An 18,370-nucleotide genomic window follows, 5' to 3' on the forward strand; every position below is an offset into this window, starting at 1 on the left:
AGGAGAGGAGTACCCCATTCCCAACACAGACCTGATGGGAATACCAGGAGAGGAGAGGAGAGAGACAGAGACAGAGACAGAGACAGGAGAGAGATAAGAGAAACAGAAACAGAAGTAGAGAGCGAAGAGAAGAGAGAGACAGATGGAGAGCGAAGAGAGAGACAGACGGAGAGCGAAGAGAGACAGACAGACAAAGAGTGAAGAGAGAGACGGAGACAGTGACAGAAGGAGAGAGAGACAGAGAAAGAAAGAGAGGAGACAGAGATAGAGAGACAAAGAGAACAGTCTACGATATCTACTCCATAGCATTGCTGTCCACCAGCCCTGACAGCTTCCCTGATCAACAGTTTCTCATTTAAATTTCAACACATTTAAATTATAACACACTGTTATTCTGACACTCCCCCTCCCTCCTTCTCCCTCCTTCTCCCTCCTTCTCCCTCCTTCTCCCCCCTCCCTCCTTCTCCCCCTTCCTCCTTCTCCCCCCCTCCCTCCCTCCTTCTCCCCCTTCCTCCTTCTCCCCCCCTCCCTCCCTCCTTCTCCCCCCTCCCTCCTTCTCCCCCCTCCCTCCTTCTCCCTCCTTCTCCCTCCTTCTCCCCCTCCCTCCTTCTCCCCCTTCCCTCCTTCTTCCCCCCCCTCCCTCCTCCTTCTCCCCCCTCCGTCCTTCTCCCCCCTCCCTCCTTCTCCCCTCCCTCCGTCCTTCTCCTCCCTCCTTCTCCCCCCTCCCTCCTTCTCCCCCCTCCCTCCTTCTTCCCCCTCCCTCCCTCCTCCCTCCTTCTCCCCCTCCCTCCTTCTTCCCCCTCCCTCCTCCTCACCCCTCCTCCAACCCCCCCCACCTCTCCAACACTGAGCCAATCCCAGTGCAGGATGAATTACACCTCTTTAATCCCAGGGAGGAATGTGTTAGAGCCAAGACATAGAGGGTTGCATCCCTTTTCACTATATAGTGCACTAGTTTTGACTGGGGCCCTATGGGTAAGTAGTGCACTACAAAAGAAAATAGGGGGCCTTTGGGACACAGATAGGGTTGTGTTGTTCCTGCAGATGTCAAGGTGACCGCTGAGAGGACTACAGTGGGAGAGAGAGGGGGTTTTGGACAGGGGGGGTAAACATGGGGTGAGAGGACTACAGTGGGAGAGAGAGGGGGTTTGGACAGGGGGGTAAACATGGGTGAGGGGACTACAGTGGGAGAGAGAGGGGGTTTTTGGACAGGGGGGGTACACATGGGTGAGAGGACTACAGTGGGAGAGAGGGGGGGGGTTTGGACAGGGGGGTAAACATGGGTGAGAGGACTACAGTGGGAGAGAGAGGGGGGTTTGGACAGGGGGTAGACATGGGTGAGAGGACTACAGTGGGAGAGAGAGGGTGGGTTTGGACAGGGGGGGTAAACATGGGTGAGAGGACTACAGTGGGAGAGAGAGGGGGTTTTGACAGGGGGTAAACATGGGTGAGAGGACTACAGTGGGAGAGAAGGGGGGTTTGGACAGGGGGGTAAACATGGGTGAGAGGACTACAGTGGGAGAGAGGGGGGGGGTTGGACAGGGGGGTAAACATGGGTGAGAGGACTACAGTGGGAGAGAGGGGGGGTTTGGACAGGGGGGGTAAACATGGGTGAGAGGACTACAGTGGGAGAGAGGGGGGGGTTTGGACAGGGGGGTAAACATGGGTGAGAGGACTACAGTGGGAGAGAGGGGGGGTTTGGATAGGGGTAAACATGGGTGTCACTACACAGCTTCGGACCTGTCCTTGTCTCAGTCCACTGCAATATCTCTCTCTCTATGTTAATCCTGCCTTCACTAGCTGGCTTCACCTCCGCACAGACGAGTCATTACGTTCTCATCATGTAGATGGACTGTGTTCGCGTCCCAAATGGAACCCTGTTCCCTACGCTGTCCACGACCTTTGAGCAGAACTCACACAGCCTTCCATAGGGATTAGCATAGCTCTCCCAGTGTGTCCAACCAGCTGTGGGTGTTTAGTGCAAACCCTCTCAAAGCTGCAGTCAGATGAAGTTCTGCAGGCCTTTATAACACAGTATGTTGTAGTGAAACACTAAAGGACCGTAATATTGGCCACTGTTGACGTTTTGATGTAAAAAAAAAAAATATATATATATATATAAATATATATAATGAAGCAATTTTCAAGGTGTCCTTTTCATATTTGCACTGATCAACATTAGAACATTATAACATTAGAACATTAGAACATTAGAACATTAGAACATTAGAACATTAGAACATTACAACATTACAACATTAGAACATTAGAACATTAGAACATTACAACATTACAACATTAGAACATTAGAACATTACAACATTAGAACATTAGAACATTAGAACATTAGAACATTATAACCATATTTGGCAGCAGGTTCATGTTAATTAGCATGGTGTGTAGAACTTAACAAACCTGGCTTTAACACACACACACACACACACACACACACACACACACACACACACACACACACACACACACACACACACACACACACACACACACACACACACACACACACTTAAAAAACCTGGCTTTAACACAGACACACATGCATTTCTCTCTCTTTAATGGTAACTTTTAACCTAATAGACTGTGTTCTACTGTATTACAACATTACCATGCTAATAGACTGTGTTCTACTGTATTACAACATTACCACGCTAATAGACTGTGTTCTACTGTATTACAACATTACCACGCTAATAGACTGTGTTCTACTGTATTACAACATTACCATGCTAATAGACTGTGTTCTACTGTATACAACATTACCACGCTAATAGACTGTGTTCTACTGTATTACAACATTACCACGCTAATAGACTATGTTCTACTGTATTACAACATTACCACGCTAATAGACTGTGTTCTACTGTATTACAACATTACCACGCTAATAGACTGTGTTCTACTGTATTACAACATTACCACGCTAATAGACTGTGTTCTACTGTATTACAACATTACCACGCTAATAGACTGTGTTCTACTGTATTACAACATTACCACGCTAATAGACTGTGTTCTACTGTATTACAACATTACCACGCTAATAGACTGTGTTCTACTGTATTACAACATTACCACGCTAATAGACTGTGTTCTACTGTATTACAACATTACCACGCTAATAGACTGTGTTCTACTGTATTACAACATTACCATGCTAATTGTATTTATTTTTATTTTATTGAACCTTTATTTAACAAGGTAGGCCAGTTGAGAACAAGTTCTCATTTACTACTGCGACCTGGCCAAGAATAAAGCAAATCAGTTCGACACAAACAACAACACAGAGTTATACACAAACAAACGTACAGTCAATTATACAGTAGAACAAAAGAAAACAAAAAGTCTATATACAGTGAGTGCAAATGAGGTAAGTTAAGGCAATAAATAGGCCATGGTGGCGAAGTAATTACAATATAGCAATTAAACACTGGAATGGTAGATGTGCAGAAGATGAATGTGCAAGTAGAGATACTGGGGTGCAAAGTAACAAGATAAATAAATAAATACAGTGTGGGGATGAGGTAGATTGGATGGGCTATTTACAGATGAGCTGTGTACAGGTGCAGTGATCTGTGAGCTGCTCTGACAGCTGGTGCTTAAAGCTAGTGAGGGAGATATGAGTCTCCAGCTTCAGAGATCTTTGCAGTTCGTTCCAGTCATTGGCAGCAGAGAACTGGAAGGAAAGACGGCCAAATGAGGAATTGGCTTTGGGGGTGACCAGTGAGATATACCTGCTGGAGCGCGTGCTACAAGTGGGTGCTGCTATGGTGACCAGTGAGCTGAGATAAGGCGGGGCTTTACCTAGCAGAGACTTATAGATGACCTGGAGCTAGTGGGTTTGGCGATACGTATGAAGGGCCAGCCAAGGAGATCATACAGGTCGCAGTGGTGGGTAGTATATGGGGCTTTGGTGACAAAACGGATGGCACTGTGATAGACTGCATCCAGTTTGTTGAGTAGAGTGTTGGAGTCTATTTTATAGATGACATCACCGAAGTCGAGGATCGATAGTATGGTCAGTTTTACGACGGTATGTTTGGCAGCATGAGTGAAGGATGCTTTGTTGCGATATAGGAAGCCGATTCTAGATTTATTTTTGGATGGAGATGCTTAATGTGAGTCTGGAAGGAGAGTTTACAGTCTAACCAGACACCTAGGTATTTGTAGTTGTCCACATATTCTAAGTCAGAACCATCCAGAGTAGTGATGCTGGACAGGCGGGCAGGTGTGGGCAGTGATCGATTGAATAGCATGCATTTAGTTTTACTTGCGTTTAAGAGCAGTTGGAGGCCACAGAAGGAGAGTTGTATGGCATTGAAGCTCGTCTGGAGGTTCGTTAACACAGTGTCCAAAGAGGGGCCAGAAGTATACAGAATGGTGTCGTCTGCGTAGAGGTGGATCAGAGACTCACCAGCAGCAAGAGCGACATCACTGATGTATACAGAGAAGAGAGTCGGCCCAAGAATTGAACCCTGTGGCACCCCCATAGAGACTGCCAGAGGTCCGGACAACAGGCCGTCTGATGTGACATACTGAACTCTATTGGAGAAGTAGTTGGTAAACCAGGCGAGGCAATCATTTGAGAAACAAAGGCTGTCGAGTCTGCCAATAAGAATGTGGTGATTGACAGAGTCGAAGCTTTGGCCAGGTCGAAGAATATGGCTGCACAGTAATGTTTCTTATCGATAGCGGTTATGATGTCATTTAGGACCTTGAGCGTGACTGAGGTGCACCCATGACCAGCTCTGAAACCAGATTGGATAGTGGAGAAGGTACGGTGGGATTCGAAATGGTCGGTTAATCTGTTTGTTAACTTGGCTTTCGAAGACCTTAGAAAGACAGGGTAGGATAGATATAGGTCTGTAGCAGTTTGGGTCCCCCTTTGAAGAGGGGGATGCCCGCGGCAGCTTTCCAATCTTTGGGAATCTCAGACGATACGAAAGAGAGGTTGAACAGGCTAGTAATAGGGGTTGCAACAATTTCGGCAGATCATTTTAGAAAGAGGGGGTCCAGATTGTCTAGCCCGGCTGATTTGTAGGGGTCCAGATTTTGCAGCTCTTTCAGAACATCAGCTATCTGGATTTGGGTGAAGGAGAAAGGGTGGGGGCTTTGGTGGGTTTCTGTGGAGGGGCCGTTGACCGGGGTAGGGGTAGCCAGGTGGAAAATTTGGCCAGCTGTAGAGAAATGCTAATTGAAATTCTCAATTATAGTGGATTTATCGGTGACTGGGTTTATCTAATAGACTGTTCTACTGTACTACAACATTACCACGCTAATAGACTGTGTTCTACTGTACTACAACATTACCACGCTAATAGACTGTGTTCTACTGTATTACAACATTACCATGCTAATAGACTGTTCTACTGTACTACAACATTACCATGCTAATAGACTGTGTTCTACTGTACTACAACATTACCACGCTAATAGACTGTTCTACTGTACTACAACATTACCACGCTAATAGACTGTGTTCTACTGTATTACAACATTACCACGCTAATAGACTGTGTTCTACTGTATTACAACATTTTCACGCTAATAGACTGTGTTCTACTGTACTACAGCATTAACACACTAATAGACTGTCCTACTGTATTACAACATTACCATGCTAATAGACTGTGTTCTACTGTACTACAACATTACCATGCTAATAGACTGTGTTTTACTGTACTACAACATTACCACGCTAATAGACTGTTCTACTGTACTACAACATTACCATGCTAATAGACTGTGTTCTACTCTATTACAACATTACCACACTAATAGACTGTGTTCTACTGTACTACAACATTACCATGCTAATAGACTGTTCTACTGTACTACAACATTACCATGCTAATAGACTGTGTTCTACTGTATACAACATTACCATGCTAATAGACTGTTCTACTGTACTACAACATTAACACGCTAATAGACTGTGTTCTACTGTATTACAACATTACCATGCTAATAGACTGTGTTCTACTGTATTACAACATTACCACACTAATAGACTGTGTTCTACTGTATTACAACATTACCATGCTAATAGACTGTGTTCTACTGTATTACTACATTACCACGCTAATAGACTGTTCTACTGTATTACAACATTACCACGCTAATAGACTGTGTTCTACTGTATTACAACATTACCACGCTAATAGACTGTGTCGTACTGTATTACAACATTACCACACAAATAGACTGTGTTCTACTGTACTACAACATTACCATGCTAATACACTGTGTTTTACTGTATTACAACATTACCATGCTAATAGACTGTGTTCTACTGTACTACAACATTACCATGCTAATAGACTGTGTTCTACTGTATTAACACATTACCACGGTGATAGACTATGTGCTACTGTATTACAACATTACCATGCTAATAGACTGTGTTCTACTGTATTAACACATTACCACGCTAATAGACTGTGTTCTACTGTATTACAACATTACCACGCTAATAGACTGTGTTCTACTGTATTAACACATTACCACGCTAATAGACTGTGTTCAACTGTATTACAACATTACCACGCTAATAGACTGTGTTCTACTGTACTAACACATTACCACGCTAATAGACTGTGTTCTACTGTACTACAACATTACCACGCTAATAGACTGTGTTCTACTGTATTACAACACATTATCTCCTGAGATGCTCAGCGGTCTAAGGCACTTTATCTCAGTGCTAGAGGCGTCACTATACACCCTGTTTCGATTACAGGCTGTATCACAACCAGCCGTGATTGGGAGACCCATAGGGCGGTGCACAATTGGCCCAGGGTTAGATAGGTTAGGGTTTGGCCGGGGTAGGCCGTCATTGCAAAATAAGATTATGTCCCTAACTGACTTGCATAGTTAAATAACATTACCATGCTGATAGATTATATATATCCTGCACGTGATCCTGCTCTGGTCTAAAACATGACTTCCTTTAGCCATTAGACAGATCCACCAACAGATCCTTCTCTAGTCTAAAACATGACTTCCTTTAGCCATTAGACAGATCCACCAACAGATCCTTCTCTAGTCTAAAACATGACTTCCTTTTGACATTAGAACAGATAAATTCTGCTCTGTTCTAAAATATTGGATACATTAGCTACTGCTATAGTCTAAAATATTCAATACATTAGATAATGCTATAGTCTAAAATATTTGATACAGATAATGCTATAGTCTAAAACGTTATATACATTAGATGCTGCTCTAGTATAAGTTACATTAGATAATGCTATAGTCTAAAATATTCAATACATTAGATACTGCTATAGTCTAAAATATTCAATACATTAGATACTGCTATAGTCTAAAACGTTACATACATTAGATCCTGCTCTAGTATAAGTTACATTAGATAATGCTATAGTCTAAAATATTCAATACATTAGATAATGCTATAGTCTAAAATATGCAATACATTAGATAATGCTATAGTCTAAAATATGCAATACATTAGATAATGCTATAGTCTAAAATATTCAATACATTAGATAATGCTATAGTCTAAAATATTGGATACATTAGCTACTGCTATAGTCTAAAATATTCAATACATTAGATGCTGCTCTAGTATAAGTTACATTAGATAATGCTATAGTCTAACATATTCAATACATTAGATTCTGCTGTAGTCTAAAATATTCACTACATTAGATTCTGCTATAGTCTAAAATATTAGTTACATTAGATAATGCTATAGTCTAAAATATTGGATACATTAGATTCTGCTATAGTCTAAAATATTAGATACACTAGATTCTGCTATAGTCTAAAATATTAGATACACTAGATTCTGCTGTAGTCTAACATATTCAATACATTAGATAATGCTATAGTCTAAAATATTGGATACATTAGATACTGCTATAGTCTAACATATTAGATACACTAGATTCTGCTGTAGTCTAAAATATTTGATACATTAGATACTGCTATAGTCTAAAATATTAGATACACTAGATTCTGCTGTAGTCTAAAATATTAGATACACTAGATTCTGCTGTAGTCTAACATATTAGATACACTAGATTCTGCTGTAGTCTAACATATTCAATACATTAGATAATGCTATAGTCTAAAATATTGGATACATTAGATACTGCTATAGTCTAACATATTAGATACACTAGATTCTGCTGTAGTCTAAAATATTTGATACATTAGATAATGCTATAGTCTAAAATATTGGATACATTAGATTCTGCTGTAGTCTAAAATATTTGATACATTAGATACTGCTATAGTCTAAAATATTAGATACACTAGATTCTGCTGTAGTCTAAAATATTAGATACACTAGATTCTGCTGTAGTCTAACATATTCAATACATTAGATAATGCTATAGTCTAAAATATTTGATACACTAGATTCTGCTGTAGTCTAAAATATTAGATACACTAGATTCTGCTGTAGTCTAAAATATTAGATACACTAGATTCTGCTGTAGTCTAACATATTAGATACACTAGATTCTGCTATAGTCTAACATATTAGATACACTAGATTCTGCTGTAGTCTAAAATATTAGATACACTAGATTCTGCTGTAGTCTAAAATATTAGACACACTAGATTCTGCTATAGTCTAACATATTAGATACACTAGATACTGCTATAGTCTAACATATTAGATACACTAGATTCTGCTGTAGTCTAAAATATTAGATACACTAGATTCTGCTATAGTCTAACATATTAGATACACTAGATTCTGCTGTAGTCTAACATATTAGATACACTAGATTCTGCTGTAGTCTAAAATATTAGATACACTAGATTCTGCTGTAGTCTAACATATTAGATACTCTAGATTCTGCTGTAGTCTAAAATATTAGATACACTAGATTCTGCTGTAGTCTAAAATATTAGATACACTAGATTCTGCTGTAGTCTAACATATTAGATACACTAGATTCTGCTATAGTCTAACATATTAGATACACTAGATTCTGCTATAGTCTAACATATTAGATACACTAGATTCTGCTGTAGTCTAAAATATTTGTTCAAGGTTTCAGGCTTATTTCTTCCAAAACGAGGAAGAAATAAGAGTTTTACCACAAGGATACAGACTTGGGAATTTGTGAATGCAAGCTCGACGAAGAGGACACGCACCTGCTAATATCATTTTCCTATTGAACATACTTCTTTCTGTATGAAATATTATAGTTTAATTACATTTTAGAGTATCAGGATTAAATAGAAACATATTTTGACTTGTTTTAACAAAGTTTAGTGGTAGCTTTTTGAATTCCTTTCTCTGCATGTTGAACAAGTGGATTACTCAAATCGATGGCGTGAACTAAACAGACTTTTTTGGACATAAAGAAGGATTTTATCTAACAAAACAACACTACATGATGTATCTGGGACCCTTTGGATGACAAATCAGAGGAAGATTTTCAAAAAGTAAGTGAATATTTAATTGCTATTTGTGAATTTATGAAGCCTGTGCTGGTGGAAAAATATGTTGATATGGGGCGCCACCCTCAAACAATCACTTGGCATGCTTCCGCTATAAAGCCTACAGTAAATCGGACAATGAGGTTAGATGAACAAGAATTTAAGCTTTTAACCGGTATAAGACACTTGAACAGCTGAAGTCGGAAGTTTACATACACTAGGTTGGCGTCATTAAAACTTGCTTTTCAACCACTCCACAAATTTCTTGTTAAAACTTCTTAAGGCTACGCGTTTCACTAGCGGGACACCTGTCAACAACGTCCGGTGAAATTGGAAGGGCGCGCAATTCAAATAAATAATTGTAATATTAAACATTTATGAACATACAAGTATCTTATATCGTTGGGATGGGCAAAATAACACAGACACTGGACAGAGGAACTCTGCCTAGAAGGCCAGCATCCTGACGTCGCCTCTTCTATGTTGATGTTGAGACGTGTTTGTTTCTGCCCACTTTGAGCCTGTAGTCGAAACCCACAAATGCTGATGCTCCAGATACTCAACTAGTCTAAAGAAGGCCAGCTTTATTGCTTCTTTAATCAGAAACAACAGTTTTCAGCTGTGCTAACATAATTGCAGAAGGGTTTTGTAATGATAAATTAGCCTTTTAAAATGATTAACTTGGATTAGCTAACACAACGTGCCGTTGGAAAACAGGAGTGATGGTTGCTGATAATGGGCCTCTGTACGCCTATGTAGATATTCCATAAAACATCTGCTGTTTCCAGCTACAATAGACATTTACAACATTAACAATGTCTACACTGTATTTCTGATCAATATGGTGTTATTTTAATGGACAAAAAAATTGTAATTTCCAAGTGACCCCAAACTTTTGAACGTAGTATACATTAGATGCTACTATTGTCTAAAAACGTGGATACATTAGATACTGCTATAGTCTAAAATATTAGATACACTATATACTGCTATAGTCTAAAATAACCCTGTGTGTCTGTGTATCTGTAGCGGCAGGATGAGCTGCTCTGTTCTGCAGACAGAGAACGAGGAGGATAAAAAACACTCAGGCTCAAATTACCCGGAGAGGGAGAATGAGAAAGAGAGAGGGAGATAGCAAGATGGCAGAAAGAGACAGAGATAGACGCAGTCCTCCTCCTGGGCCAAGAGAGATGGGGAAGCGGGGGGGGGTTTAGATTGAAATTGATGGAAAGTGGTGTTGGGGAAAAACATGTGCATTATAAAATCCACGTACATAAACAAGTGTGCGGTTAAAATTGGCAAGAAACACATACATTTCTTTCTACAGGGCTGTGGTGTGAGACAGGGATGCAGCTTGAGCCCCACAATCTTCAACATATATATCAACGAATTGATGATGGCACAAGAACAGTCTTCAGCACCTGGCCTCACCGTACTAGAATCTGAAGCCAAATGTCTACTGTTTACTGATGGTCTGGTGCTTCTGTCCCCAACCAAGGAGGGCCTACAGCAGCACCTAGATCTCCTGCACAGATTCTGCCAGACCTGGGCCCTGACTGTAAATCTCAGTAAGACAAAAATAATGGTGTTCCAAAAAGGTCCAGTTGCCAGGACCACAAATACAAATTCCATCTCATCATACCTCGGCCTAAACATCAGCGACACAGGTAACTTCCACAAAGCTGTGAACGATCTGAGAGATAAGGCAAGAGGGGTCTTCTATGCTGTCAAAAGGAACACACTAATTAGGATCTGACAAAAAATACTTGAATCAGTTACACAAACCATTGCCCTTAATGGCTGTGAGGTCTGGAGTCCGCTCACCAACCAAGAATTCACAAAATGTGATTTCCTCTGTGTACAACGTAAAACACCAAATAATGCATGCAGAGCAGAATTAGGCCGATTCCAGTTTGTTATCAAAATCCAGAAAAAAGACGTTAAATTCTGCAACCACCTAAAATGAAGTGATTCCCAAACCTTCCACCTACAGAGAGATGAACCTGGACAAGAGTCTCCTAAGCAAACTGGTCCTGGGACTCTGTTCACAAACACAAACAGAACCCACAGAGCCCCAGGACAGAAACACAATTAGACCCAACCAAAATCATGAGAATTAATTGACACATTGAAAATAATTCAACTCTGCGGGATTGGTGTCCTCCACACTGGACGGTTGAGCTAAAGTGTTAATGTGATTAGCATGAGGTTGTAAGTAACTAAAAAAATTCCCAGGACATAGCTGATATTGTTAGAAAGCTTCAATTATTGTTAATCTAACTGTCCAATTTACAGTAGCAATGACAATGAAATAATACCATGCTATTGTTTGAGGAGAGTGCACAATTATGAACTTGAAAATGTATTAATAAACCAATTAGGCACATTTGGGCAGTCTTAATGCAACATTTTGAACAGATATGCAATGGTTCATTGGATGAGTCTAAAACTTTGCGAAAACACTGCTTCCATCTAGTGGCCAAAATCTAAATTGCACCTGTGCTGGAATAATGCATTATGGCCTTCTCTTGCTTTTCAAGATGATGGTACAAAAAAACAATGACAAATTGCATGTTTTCTTCTTTGTATTATCGTTTACCAGATCTAATGTGTTATATTCTCCTAGATTCCTTTCACATTTCCACAAACTTCAAAGTGTTTCCTTTCAAATGGTACCAAGAATATGCATATCCTTGCTTAACCTCTTGCATCTAGACATTCCGCTAGCGGAACCCCGTTCCGCCTGCGGAACCCCTAGCCAACAGCCAATGGCATCGCACGGCGCGAAATACAAAACCAATTAAATTACCACAATTCAATTTTCTCAAACAATCAACTATTTTACACCATTTTAAAGATAAGACTCTCGTTAATCTAACCACATTGTCCGATTTCAAAAAGGCTTTACAGCGAAAGCAAAACATTAGATTATGTTAGGAGAGTACATAGACACAAATAATCACACAGTCATTTTCCAAGCAAGCATATATGTCACATAAACCAAAACCACAGCTAAATGCAGCACTAACCTTTGATGATCTTCATCAGATGACACGCCTAGGACATTATGTTATACAATACATGCATGTTTTGTTCAATCAAGTTCATATTTATATAAAAAACTGCTTTTTACAATAGCATGTGACGTTCAGAACTAGCATACCCACCGAAAACTTCCGGTGAATTTACTAAATTACTCATGATAAACATTCACAAAATACATAACAAATATTTATCGGCCATCACGGCTAGCTATTTTGACATCCGCCAACTTCGGGGTCACCTAAACTCAGAATTACTATTAGAAAAATGGGATTACCTTTGTTGTTCTTCGTCAGAATGCACTCCCAGGAATTCTACTTCAACAACAAATGTTGTTTTGGTTCCAAATAATCCATAGTTATATCCAAATACCTCCGTTTTGTTCGTGTGTTCAGGTCACTATCTGAAGGGTAACGCGCGAGCGCATTTCGTGACAAAAAAATTCAAAATATTCCATTATCACATGTCAAACGCTGTTTAAAATCAGATTTTAATGCAATTTTTCTCATAAAATAGCGATAATATTCCAACCGGGCAACGTTGTATTCATTCAAAGAGAGAAAGAAAAACATGGCGAGTTCTCGTGACCGCGCAACTCCAGTCTCACTGTCCCCAGGCTGACCACTTACAAACTCTGCTCCTATACTTTGCCCAGAGACAGCAGACACCCCATTCCACTTTCTGGCGGCTTTAGAGAGCCAATGGAAGCCTTAGAAAGTGTCACGTTACAGCACAGATGCTGTATTTCTGATAGAGATGTAACAGAAGGACATCAAATTGTCAGACAGGGCACTTCCTGTATGGAATCTTCTCAGGTTTTGTCCTGCCATATGAGTTCTGTTATACTCACAGACACCATTCAAACAGTTTTAGAAACTTTAGAGTGTTTTCTATCCAAATCTACTAATTATATGCATATTCTAGTTTCTGGGCAGGAGTAGTAACCGGATGAAATCGGGTACGTTTTTTTATCCGGCTGTGAAAATATTGCCCCCTATCCAAAGAAGTTAACAGAGAGTACACAGCAGTAGAATACCTGACCGCTGTGACTGACCTAAAATTTAGGAAAGTGTTGACTATGTACAGACTCAGTGAGCATTGCCTTGCTCACTGAGAAAGGTTGCCGCAGGAAAACAGCCTGGTAAGGCAACTGCTTGGCTTCCTACCGCAAGGCACTACAGAGGGTAGTGTGAATGGCCCAGTACATCACTGGGGCCAAGCTTCCTGTCATCCAGGACCTCTACACCAGGCAGAGTCTGAGGAAGGCACAAAAAATTGTCAGGGACTCCAGCCAACCCAGTCATAGACTGTTTTCTCTGCTACCGCACGGCAAGCGGTACCGGAGCACCAGTCTAGGTCCAAGAGGCTTCTAAACAGCTTCTACCCACAAGACATAAGACTCCTGAACACCTAATCATATGTCTACCCAGACAAATAGCATTGCCACCCCCCTCTTTTACACCACTGCTACTCTTTGTTGTTATCATCTATGCATAGTCACTTTAATAACTCTACCCACATGTACATATTACCTCAATTACCTCGACTAACCGGTGCCCCCGCACATTGACTCTGTACCGGTACCCCCCTGTATATAGCCTCCACATTGACTCTGTACCGGTACCCCCCTGTATAGCCTCCACATTGACTCTGTACCGGTACCCCCTGTATATAGCCTCCACATTGACTCTGTACCGGTACCCCCCTGTATATAGCCTCCACATTGACTCTGTACCGGTACCCCCCTGTATATAGCCTCCACATTGACTCTGTACCGGTACCCCCTGTATAAAGCCTCCACATTGACTCTGTAAGGCTTCACCTGTTGTGTTCGGCGCATGTGACTAATAAGGTTTGATTTGATTTGCTCTGGCTCTCAAGAGAAGACAGGCTATGTGCACACTGCCCACAAAACGAGGTGGAAACTGAGCTGCTATTTTCACATCATTAAAAACAATGCATACAGACAAAATATGACATTTGAAATGTCTTTATTTTGTTGTTTACTGTAAATTTTTTATTGTTTATTTTACTTTTGTTTATTATCGATTTCACTTGCTATGGCGATGATAAAATATGTTTCCCGTGCCAATAAAGCCGTTTGAATTGAATTGAGAGAGATATTTGAGGGAGATATATTTGAGAGAGCGAGATCTGAGTGAGAGATATTTGAGAGCAGAGAGATGAGATAGATTTACATTTTACATTTCAATCATTTAGCAGATGCTCTTATCCAGAGCAACTTACGGTAGTGAGTGCATGAAATAAAATTTAAATTGAATTGAGAGTGTCCGAGAGAGTGCGAGAGACAGAGAGAGAGAGTTTGAGAGACAGAGAGAGAGTTTGAGAGACAGAGAGAGAGAGTGCGAGAGACAGAGAGAGAGATTTTGAGAGAGATAGAAAGAGTGAGTGAGAGTGTTAGAGAGTGAGAGTGAGTTCACTTTTGTTTATTATCTGTTTCACTTGCTTTGGCAATGTAAACATGTTTCCCATGCCAATAAAGCCCTTAAATTGAATTGAATTGAATTGAGAGAGAGTAACACGGAAGCTGGGCAGCAGGTTGATGTCAGTAGGAAACAAAATGTAGGCTAGCTAGCTCATCTTTTCTCTTCCCCTCCCCTCCCCTCCTGTCCTCTTCTCCTATCCTACTATTTCCTGTCCTACTCTTCTCCTATCCTACTCTTTCCTCTCCTCTCCTCTCCTCTCCTCTTCTTCTTTTTTCTCCCTTCTTCTCTCTTTTCTATTCTCTCCTCTCTTCTCTTCTCTCTCTTCTCATGCTCTTTCCTCCCCTCATGTGTATATGACACTGGGCTTTCTACAAACCCTGCCAACTGAATGCTATTCAGGACATTAGTCATGGCAGGCAGAGAGCTTTAACTGAGTTTTCTAATGCAACTGAGACAGGCTAAACAGGATGGATTACAGCATGTATCATGGCTGGGACAGACTGGCTGGGTATGGGCCTGATGGGGTCTGGGGAGGGATGTTTTAGATTATATGGACTAGCGTACGTCACTGACTAGATCACTGTAGAGCATTTTGTAGAGCAGCATACAGCAGCATAGAGCAGTAAACAGCAGCACAGAGCAGCATAGAGCAGCATACAGCAGCATACAGCAGTGTACAGTAGCATAAAGCAGCATATATAAGCATAGAGCAGCATACAGTAGCATAGAGCAGCATAGAGCAGCACACAGTACCATAGAGCAGCATACAAAAGCATAGAGCAGCATAGAGCAGCATACAGTAGCAAAGAGCAGCATGCAGTAGCATAAAGAAGCATAAAGTAGCATAGAGCAGCATAGAGCAGCATACAGTAGCAAAGAGCAGCATGCAGTAGCATAAAGAAGCATAAAGTAGCATAGAGCAGCATAGAGCAGCATACAGTAGCATAGAGCAGCACAGAGCAGCATAGAGTAGCGTAGAGAAGCATAGAGCAGCATACAGTAATGTAGAGCAGCATACAACAGCATAGAGCAGCAGCATAGAGCAGCATACAGTACTGTAGAGCAGCATAGAGCAGCATACAGCAGCATAGTGCAGCATACAGCAGCATAGAGTAGCATACAGCAGCATAGAGTAGCATACAGTAGCATAGAGCAGTGTAGAGAAGCATTCAGTAGCATAGAGCAGCATAGAGCAGTGTATAGTAGCATACAGCAGCATATAGTAGCATAGAGCAGCATACAGTAGCATACGGTAGCATACAGTAGCATAGAGAAGCATACAGTAGCATAGAGCAGCATAGAGCAGCACACAGTACCATAGAGCAGCATACAAAAGCATAGAGCAGCATAGAGCAGCATACAGTAGCAAAGAGCAGCATGCAGTAGCATAAAGAAGCATAAAGTAGCATAGAGCAGCATAGAGCAGCATACAGTAGCAAAAAGCAGCATGCAGTAGCATAAAGAAGCATAAAGTAGCATAGAGCAGCATAGAGCAGCATACAGTAGCATAGAGCAGCACAGAGCAGCATAGAGTAGCGTAGAGAAGCATAGAGCAGCATACAGTAATGTAGAGCAGCATACAACAGCATAGAGCAGCAGCATAGAGCAGCATACAGTACTGTAGAGCAGCATAGAGCAGCATACAGCAGCATAGAGCAGCATACAGCAGCATAGAGTAGCATACAGCAGCATAGAGTAGCATACAGTAGCACAGAGCAGTGTAGAGAAGCATACAGTAGCATAGAGCAGCATAGGGCAGTGTATAGTAGCATACAGCAGCATATAGTAGCATAGAGCAGCATACAGTAGCATACGGTAGCATACAGTAGCATAGAGAAGCATATAGTAGCATAGAGCAGTGAACAGTAGCATAGAGTAGCATACAGTAGCAAATGGTAGCATACAGTAGCATAGAGCAGCATATAGTAGCATAGAGCAGTGTACAGTAGCATAGAGCAGCATACAGTAGCATAGGGTAGCATACAATAGCATAGAGCAGCATATAGTAGCATAGAGCAGCATACAGTAGCATACAGTAGCGTACAGTAGCATACCGTAGCATAGAGCAGCATACAACAGCATAGCGCAGCATACAGTAGCATACAGTAGCGTACAGTAGCATAGAGCAGCATAGAACAGCATAGAACAGCAAACAGTAGCGTACAGTAGCGTACAGTAGCGTACAGTAGCTTAGAGCAGCATAGAACAGCATAGAGCAGCATAGAGCAGCATACAGTAGCGTACAGTAGCGCACAGTAGCATAGAGCAGCATAGAGCAGCATAGAACAGCATAGAGCAGCATAGAACAGCATAGAGCAGCATAGAACAGCATAGAGCAGCATAGAACAGCATAGAGCAGCATACAGTTGCATAGAGTAGCTGCTGGTGATTCTCTGATCCCCCTCTACGTAGACGACACCATTCTGTATACTTCTGGCCCCTCTTTGGACACTGTGTTAACTAACCTCCAGACGAGCTTCAATGCCATTCAACTCTCCTTCCGTGGCCTCCAACTGCTCTTAAACGCTAGTAAAACTAAATGCATGCTCTTCAACCGTTCGCTGCCCGCACCTGCCCGCCCGTCCAGCATCACTACTCTGGACGGTTCTGACTTAGAATATGTGGACAACTACAAATACCTGGGTGTCTGGTTAGACTGTAAACTCTCCTTCCAGACTCACATTAAGCATCTCCAATCCAAAATTAAATCTAGAATCGGCTTCTTATTTCATTCTTGCTGCCAAACATACCCTCGTAAAACTGACTTTCCTTCCGATCCTCGACTTCGACGAAGTAATTTACAAAATAGCTTCTAACACTCTACTCTGAAAATTGGATGCAGTCTATCACAGTGCCATCCGTTTTGTCACCAAAGCCCCATATACTACCCACCACTGCGACCTGTATGCTCTCGTTGGCTGGCTCTCGCTTCATACTCGTCGCCAAACCCACTGGCTCCAGGTCATCTATAAGTCTTTGCAAGATAAAGCCCTGCTTAATCTCAGCTCACTGGTCACCATAGCAGCACCCACCTGTAGCATGCGCTCCAGCAGGTATATCTCACTGGTCACCCCCAAAGCCAATTCTTCCTTCGGCCACCTTTCCTTCCAGTTCTCTGCTGTCAATGACTGGAACGAACTGCAAAAATCACTAAAGCTGGAGACTCATATCTCCCTCACTAGCTTTAAGCACCAGCTGTCAGAGCAGCTCACAGATCATTGCACCTGTACATAGCCCATCTGTAAATAGCCCATCCAACTACCTCATCCCCATACTGTTATTTATTTATATTGCACCCCAGTATCTCTACTTGCACACTCATCTTCTTCACGTGTGTTTAATTGCTATACTGTAAATCATTTGTCACTATGGCCTATTTATTGCCTTAACTCCCTTATCCTATCTCATTTGCACTCGCTGTATGTAGACTTTTTATATTTTATTAT

General features: G+C 41.4%; 1 protein-coding gene across 1 annotated transcript in view; it reads right to left on the reverse strand.

Annotated features, from left to right (window-relative positions):
* Nucleotides 1–18,370, reverse strand: part of cntfr (ciliary neurotrophic factor receptor) — a 457,893-nt gene that overhangs the window by 387,930 nt on the left and 51,593 nt on the right. The gene's annotated exons all lie outside the window — the stretch shown is intronic.

The sequence above is a fragment of the Salmo salar genome, chromosome ssa13 (genome assembly GCF_905237065.1).
Source record: "Salmo salar chromosome ssa13, Ssal_v3.1, whole genome shotgun sequence".
Classification (NCBI taxonomy): Eukaryota; Metazoa; Chordata; class Actinopteri; order Salmoniformes; family Salmonidae; genus Salmo; species Salmo salar.